This window comes from Melanerpes formicivorus, unplaced genomic scaffold, assembly GCF_026170545.1.
Source record: "Melanerpes formicivorus ecotype bairdi unplaced genomic scaffold, bMelFor1.0.p_v2 SCAF_2, whole genome shotgun sequence".
Lineage (NCBI taxonomy): Eukaryota > Metazoa > Chordata > Aves > Piciformes > Picidae > Melanerpes > Melanerpes formicivorus.
In genome coordinates, this window is record NW_027142354.1 from 45,194,369 (window position 1) to 45,201,998 (window position 7,630).

The 7,630-nt window shown below is 48.6% G+C and overlaps 1 non-coding gene across 1 annotated transcript; it reads right to left on the reverse strand.

Moving 5' to 3' along the window:
- Positions 1-2,697: 2,697 nt before the first annotated feature.
- TRNAD-GUC (transfer RNA aspartic acid (anticodon GUC)) lies at positions 2,698-2,769 on the reverse strand. Its single transcript has one exon. It is a non-coding gene; the product is annotated as a tRNA-Asp (tRNA).
- Between the last annotated feature and the right edge of the window lie 4,861 nt (positions 2,770-7,630).

The window sequence follows — 7,630 nt, forward strand, 5'->3', positions numbered from 1 at the left end:
TGTGTTAATCGGCTATTGCTGGGAGAGACCAAAAGCGTTACTGTGCCATCAGAGCACAATGTAACATGCTTGGTTTTTTTTTATTTAGAATAAACCTTTATTTAGAATAAACCAAACCAGGTTGGAAGAGACCTTCAAGATCATCGCGTCCAACCCATCAACCAATCCAACCCACCCAAACAGCTAACCCATGGCACCAAGTACCCCATCAAGTCTCCTCCTGAACACCTCCAATGATGGCGACTCCACGACCTCCCTGGGCAGTCCATTCCAATGGGCAATCACTCTTTCTGTATAGAACTTCTTCCTAACATCCAACCTGAACCTCCCCTGGCACAGCCTGAGACTGTGTCCTCTTGTTCTGGTACTGGCTTCCTGGGAGAAGAGACCATCATCCGCCTGTCTACAACCTCCCTTCAGGTAGTTGTAGAGAGTGATAAGGTCACCCCTGAGTCTCCTCTTCTCCAGGCTGAGCAACCCCAGCTCCCTCAGTCTCTCCTCATAGGGCTTGTGTTCCAAACCCCTCACCAACTTTGTTGCTCTTCTCTGGACTCGTTCCAGCAAGTCAACATCCTTCCTAAACTGAGGGGCCCAGAACTGGACACAGTACTCAAGGTGTGGCCTAACCAGTGCGATGTACAGGGGCAGAATGACCTCTCTGCTCCTGCTGGCCACACTGTTCCTGATGCAGGCCAGGATGCCATTGGCCCTCTTGGCTGCCTGGGCACACTGCAGGCTCATGTTCAGCCTGCCATTGACCAGTACCCCCAGGTCCCTCTCTGCCTGGCTGCTCTCCAGCCACTCTGACCCCAGCCTGTAGCACTGCATGGGGTTGCTGTGGCCAATGTGCAGAACCCGGCACTTGGATGTGTTAAATCTCATGTTAAACTGCATGTCCCAAACATCAGAGACCGTGATGTTCCACATTGCATCTGCTCATGAAAGGTAAGCAGAGGCTGAATATTTCCTCTCGAGCCTCCCCAGTTTATACTCCCATTGTGCAGAACTTGCTGGCAGCAGGAACACAGCACCTCACACCACACTAACCTATGTGTCCTGCAGCAGCTGCATGGGCCTTCTCTGATGAGAAGTTACACACTTTTCTTTAAGTCACTTCATGTTTCAGATCATCCACTCATGAGCAGCATCACAAATGAGCATGAGCAGCTGCTCTCCATGGTAGAGGTCCCCAGGGCCAGCTCTGGGGTGCAGCACCCCCATCCCCTCAACTGCAGCATGCTGTGGGATGAGGGCACACCCCAGGGATGCCCCAAACCCCAGTGGCCATAGTAACACTCTCAGATCAAGCAGGTGTCCCAGAGTACAGATTAACAAAACATAGTTCTAAGGTTATTTTCAAACGTATTTACTAAGCTGACACAGATTCACATCCTTAGTGATTTCAGCCTTCCAGTGAAGCCCAGCTGGAACCAGCCACCACTTCTAGGGGAAAGAGTTGCAGAAGCCAACATAAACTAACAGATGATCACTATCACAGTGATTTCCTTGCTCCTAAAGAGCTCAGTTGAGCTCTGCAGGAACTGAAAAGGGACTTGCTAATTCTCAGGGAGAAGCTCTGGAACGGGAGTTATGGCTGTGACTCCTAGGGCAGACATGTTGCTTATAAAACAATTGATTAAACAAATACTTGCTCATCAGGAAACTTATGTAAACATTCTTTCTGTACAAGGTGTTTAATAATTTTCCCATAAAGCTATCAAACACATTTACAAAAAAGCCTGTAACTCAAAGGAAGTGTGCTGCAGGGACCAGAAGCCGGAGTACCAGAGCAGACCAGGGTCTGCTCTGAAAGCAGAGGCGGCCACGCAGGCTTCACAACGGGCGCTCGCTTCTGAAAACGAGTGACTGACGTGGAGTGCACAGTTCCTCTTGGAACTGTCAGGAGTCATACAGATTTACCAGGCCAGTTAAAAAACCCTGCAGTTTTCATGTGAAAGTTTGCTTTCAAAAATGTCTTTTGATCAACGTTTGAATGCTTCAGATGGTTGACATATAATGTAAACATGGAGATGATGATAAGGAGATACAGACTTGAAATAAGACTATTTAGGTATCACACAGATCATCAATGATCATAGTAGGCCGTTTAATAAAATGAAGTTTAGGTTTCTTAAAATAATCACTAGAGGCAGCTAATACACAAATTCATGTGCGTGGGGGGTGCTTCTCCCTTTTACACAGTGTTCATACTGTAGCGTCATGAAGGCTTCTGCTCTGTACACAGCCCAGCATCTTCCGAGGAGCAGGGGGGAGCCCCTCGGCACCGCAGGAGGCATCATTACCCAGCCAGCGCTCTGCTCTTGCTGCCGATGGTACGACTCGCTTCCACATGAGCTACCGAGAGACTCATGGACTGTCTTGGGCTGGGAGGTACCGTTAAAGCTCGTCTAGTCCAGTCCCCGCCGTCAGCACGGACATCTGCAGCTAGAGCACGTCGCTCACGGCCCCGTCCAGCCTGCCCTGGAATGGTTCCAGGGATGCGAGAGCCACCATCTCTCCGGGCATAAACGCACTCCCTGTCTTCCGGCGCCACGTCCCCGCCGCCTCTCACTGCCCCCAACAAGGCAGCACCGCTCCCCAGCCTCCAACTTCTTCAGAACCCGCGTCCGTTACCGGACGAGCAGGAGAGCAAACAAAAACGAACGCGGCGAGGTAAGATGAAAAATTATCTCACATCTCCCCGTCGGGGAATCGAACCCCGGTCTCCCGCGTGACAGGCGGGGATACTCACCACTATACTAACGAGGAGCTGTAATCCTGTTTGTCTGCTCGGTACTTGAGCTAACAAAAGGAAGACCCACCTGGGTAATTTGTATTGTCTAAGTGATTTCTCCTATCAATGATCCTTTAATGGTGACCCGCGGGAGGAGGCGGTTTCCTGTTCTGCCCCCAACCCTGCTCTCCCGCAGGTCACTGTGGTTGCTCTGGCTGGAGCCGATGATCCTGAGGTCCTTTCCAACCTGGCGTTCTGTGACCCCCTGCACCCTGGCGCACAGAGGCGGCTCTAACGGCGGGGTGGTGACCGCGGGCCCTGTCCAGGCCTCTGCCGCGTGTGCAAACTATGCCCACGCCAGCTGGGGCAGGAGTTCACCACAAACCTTCCTAGGGTTCCAAGGGCCAAGCTCGGGGTTCAGTGTTTCCTTTGCATACACACCCTCTCATGTATATGCATAACATAGCGTCCTGCGGTGCATTTGTAAGCGTGAGGTCGAGGGAGGTTCTCCTCTCACGCTTCTTTGCCCTGGTGAGGCTGCACCTGGAGTACGATGGCCAGTTCTGGACTCTCCAGCTCAAGGAGGACAGAGAATTACTAGAGAAGGTCCATCAGAGGTCCACTAAAATTCTGAGGGGACTGAGGCATCTGCATCTGAAGAGAAGCTATGAAACCCGGGGCTGTTTAGCCTGGAGAAGAGCAGACTGAGAGGGGAACACAGGCAAGAGGGGACTCCCACTCATCCTCATCAATCATATCCAGCTGCAGGCAGGGGAAACCACCACACAGAGGCAGTGCCTAAAGAGTGAAGGGATGGAAACGAGCAGCTATTTTTGTGTCAAGATTAATTTGGGGTTTGTTAGTTGATATAGAGGAAATGGACACAGAGCTGAAGTGCAACCACAGCTAGTGAGCTGTTACCAAACAGCTTTAAATTAATACTGCATTAATATCCCAGGATGGAGTGTGCTGTAGAGTGTTTTCGAACTGTATCTGTGTGCTAAAGGAGCCTCTGACATACTGGAGTGTTTGCCTAAAGCTCCTCATTGGTCTGGCAGTGGAGCTGTTTGCATTGGCACCTCTCTGCCCTGCTTCCCTATGCTGGGTTCCAGTCTGAAGGAGAAGAGCACATGAAAATGGAGAACTTGAAATCACACACACCTTTGATGAGATCTCCAGAGGTTCCACTCCCACCCCATATGAGCAAAGAGCAGCACTACTAGATGCTTGTAACATCTGCAATACGTTCCTGGTGGAAACTAGAACTGACCTTTTAAAACTATGCCACAGCAAAACTTAGTATCTGTTTCTCTGAAGGTTTTTTTTTACTCCGTCCTTCTTCATGTCATGAATTTTCCTGTGGTAATCCTCAAAGCAGGTGAGGACCAAGGGAATGCCAATGAAGTGATAAGCTAGATTAATTTGATCACAGGACAGTGATAAGGGGCTATAAACTCAAAGTCAAATAGTGCAGATGACGTAATCCTGAACAGCTAGTGCAGCTTCCAGCTCTATGACACTGAGAGTACTTTTTAACAGAAGCAAACTTAATTTTCTGCAGCCAGTGCCTCCAGTGATACCTCTCCCCTACGTCTGTAATGCCACCAATTTGGCTGTTAGCTCTCCACATTTACTGTGCAAAGCAAGTCTCCTTACCTGCTACCAGGTTAGCATTCCTTTGCTGCCAGCAGCCTCTGATAACCAGTACCTGGTCAAAACTCAGGGCCATTGCCTTGATATGCCTTATCATGGAGCAGATCCTCCTGGTAACTGTGCTAAGGCACATGGAAGATAATGAGGTGATGGGTGACAGCCAGCATGGCTTCACAAAGGTCAAATCCTGCCCAACAAATCTGGTAGCCTGCTACGTTTACAGTTCTGGTACATATGGAAAGAGCAACTGACATCATCTACCTGGACTTGTGCACAACATCCTTGTCTCCAAGATGGAGAGGCATGGACTCGATGGATGGATCATCCAACAGATAAGGAACTGGCTAGATGGATGGACTAAGAAGGTTGTGATCAACAGCTCGATGTCCAGGTGGAGACCAGTGACAAGTAGAGCTCCTCAGGGATCTGTACTGGGTCCAATGCTGTTGAACACCTTTGTCAGCAACACAAGCAGTAGCATAGTGAGTGCACCTTCAGCAAGTTTGCTGATGACACTAAGCTGTATGGTGCACTGGACTCACCTAAGGATGGCATCCAAAAGGATCTTGACAGGCTTGAGAAGTGGGCCACTGCCAACTGCATGAGGTTCAACAAGTCAAATTGCAAGGTCTGGGGTCATGCCAATCCCAGGCACAAATCCAGGCTGGGTGCAGTATGGAATAGGTTGCTGAGGGAGGTTGTGGCTGCCTCTCCCTGGGTGGATGAGGCCTTGGGCAACCAAATCTAGTTGAGAGGCTTCCCTGCCCATGGTGGGGAAGTTGGAGTAGATGATCACTAAGGTCCCTTCCAGCTTAGGCCATGATTCTATGCACACAACCACCCCATTTTGTTAAGCCCCACAACCCCTAGTAACAGGCCACATGGGGAAAGTCTACAGTAGTCAGTACCTTCTTTGCCTCTGGTTCTCACTTCCACGGTTTGCCCTCAGAAGTGGTGGGAATGAGGCTTTCCCCACTAGAGAGGAAAACAATTCATGAGCCCTGTAATTGGATGGGCACACTTGATGCCATGGGACTAGACAGGAGGCCAAGGATGGAGGTGACCACAGGCAGGTTATGGCTACCAAGGAAGATTCCTCATGGTGGAAGAAAGGCAAATGCCACACCAGTCCTCAGCAAGATGTATGTGGGGCTGGTCAGCCTCACTCCAGTGCCCCGAAAGAGTACAGAACAAGACACATCCAGGTGCATAAAGGACAAGGCAGCGACTAGGAACAGCGTGGTGCTACCAAGGGCAAATTGTGACTGACAGCCTGACAGCTTTCTGTGATGACTGCCTCTGTGTCTAATGGCAGGAGCACTGGATGTTGTTTATCCCACTTTTAGCAAGGCCTTTGACATCATCTCTCATAGTTAATTTAAAGCCAAATTGGTGAAATACAGAGTGAACAGGTGGGCAACAGAGTAGTTGGAAAATTGGCTGAACCAGACTCAAAGGGTGCTGACAAGTAGTAGAGAAACTACTCAAAATTTGATTTCATAGGTGCTTGCTCTGCCTTACAGTCATATGGGCTGCAGGCACTTCACCTTTCAGGACCTGAGGAGTCTGGAGTTTGACTATGGATCTTTACTCTTTGTATTTCTTCCCCATCAGCTGATGAAATACATTTAATCATCTGCTTGAAATACGCTGTCATTTTGTCTCCCTATTCCTTTCAGATTTCCTCATACAAGAATCTGCTAGAACACTTTCTCCAGTCATTGCTCAATGCATGAGCTGGTTTAGGGCAAAGTAGTAGTATTTAAATCTCCTTTAGAATTACGTAAAGGAAAATAATACATCTGCTGCAATGGCCAACAGCTTTGTTTATTCAACACTACTCAGAATCTACCAGAGGCATGTCCTCCCACATGTTGAAAAAAATGCCAGGTTGCTCCTCAAGGGCTCAGAAATGTGCTTGAGTTAAGAACTCCTGGTGCACTTCCTTTCTGTATGTCCTTCCCAAGAAAAGCGCCTTCAGGAAGTGAAGAGCTGTGTTATGACCTCGGAATAGAAATTTGTAGCCAAAGAAAGTTGATATTGCTTCTTCAGAAATGACCTCTGATCTAACAGAGCTATTCCCGTAGTTTCCCTTCCTGCACCCAGCTGCACAGGCCCACACTAGGTGCCTGCAGGCTCCTGGAGGCAGTTTGTCCTGTGATCTTGTAAGGCTAAAAAGGAGCCACCACTGCCAGATCCCTTCTCTGAACTACATGCCTCCAGGCTGCACAACAATTCTCTCACCGTTCTGGCCTGTGGACATGGAGCCACACAGATTGTTCTGTAGCCACAAGGATGGACATCCTCGAAGCACAGAGATGCTTGTGGGGCAGCAGATGCCTGCTGAGGCCCCAGGGTGTGGTGTTCTGTCTGCACCTGCCAGACTAGAAACAGAACATGGTCAACCACCCTGCTAACTGCCATGTGCGGTGCACAAGATGAGTGCTACCATGTTTTTATACTGTAGCCTGAAGTGGCAGAAAGTGGCTATACTGAGCACCTGATGGACTGAAATGACTTCAGAGCAAGGAGGTTTTACTCTGGGACAAAAAGCAAACTTATTTTTTAATCCAAAGTTACAACAAGAGGGAACCTGCAAGCGTTATTAAATTAGGTTTGGATTTCTGAGTCCAATAAAAAATCAAATGCAGCTGCTGAATAGTGTTACAGGAAGAGGAAGTCACATATTTCTCAGAATTATTACTTTTTTTCCATTCAATACACAGATAAGAACGAACTAAATAAAGCTCACACAGCTCATACCCTCCCCTGAACTTGCACACAGGCTGCACCAGGAAGCAGTTAAGGACCCTAGCTGAAATGCAAACCAGCTGCCACAAAAGGCTACTACAGTTCACTCACAGAAAAAAGGAAGGTTTCTGCATTAAAACTCTAAAAGGCAGACTAAAAATCACCACCCCAAACCCTTGTAAAGGAGCCTGTACTTCCAGCCTCACTTTCCCTAGGTAGAAAGAATGGCGGTATGACATACAAGGGAATTTTCAGGCTTGCATTTTTATCAGTTTAAAGCAAGATTGTAGTTTGGATGGCTAAAATGCATATACAAACCCTGAAGAGCAGTGTCTGACACAGCAAGCACGTCACAAGATGTATTGCCAGCATGCTGTTGTGCCATGGACTGCAGTCCCAACAACTTCTTGCCTGTTAGGCGTCCAGTCACAACATCAGGATCGTGTCCTTTGACTTTCAAAAAACATAAGCGAAGAACTACTCCACCAAAGG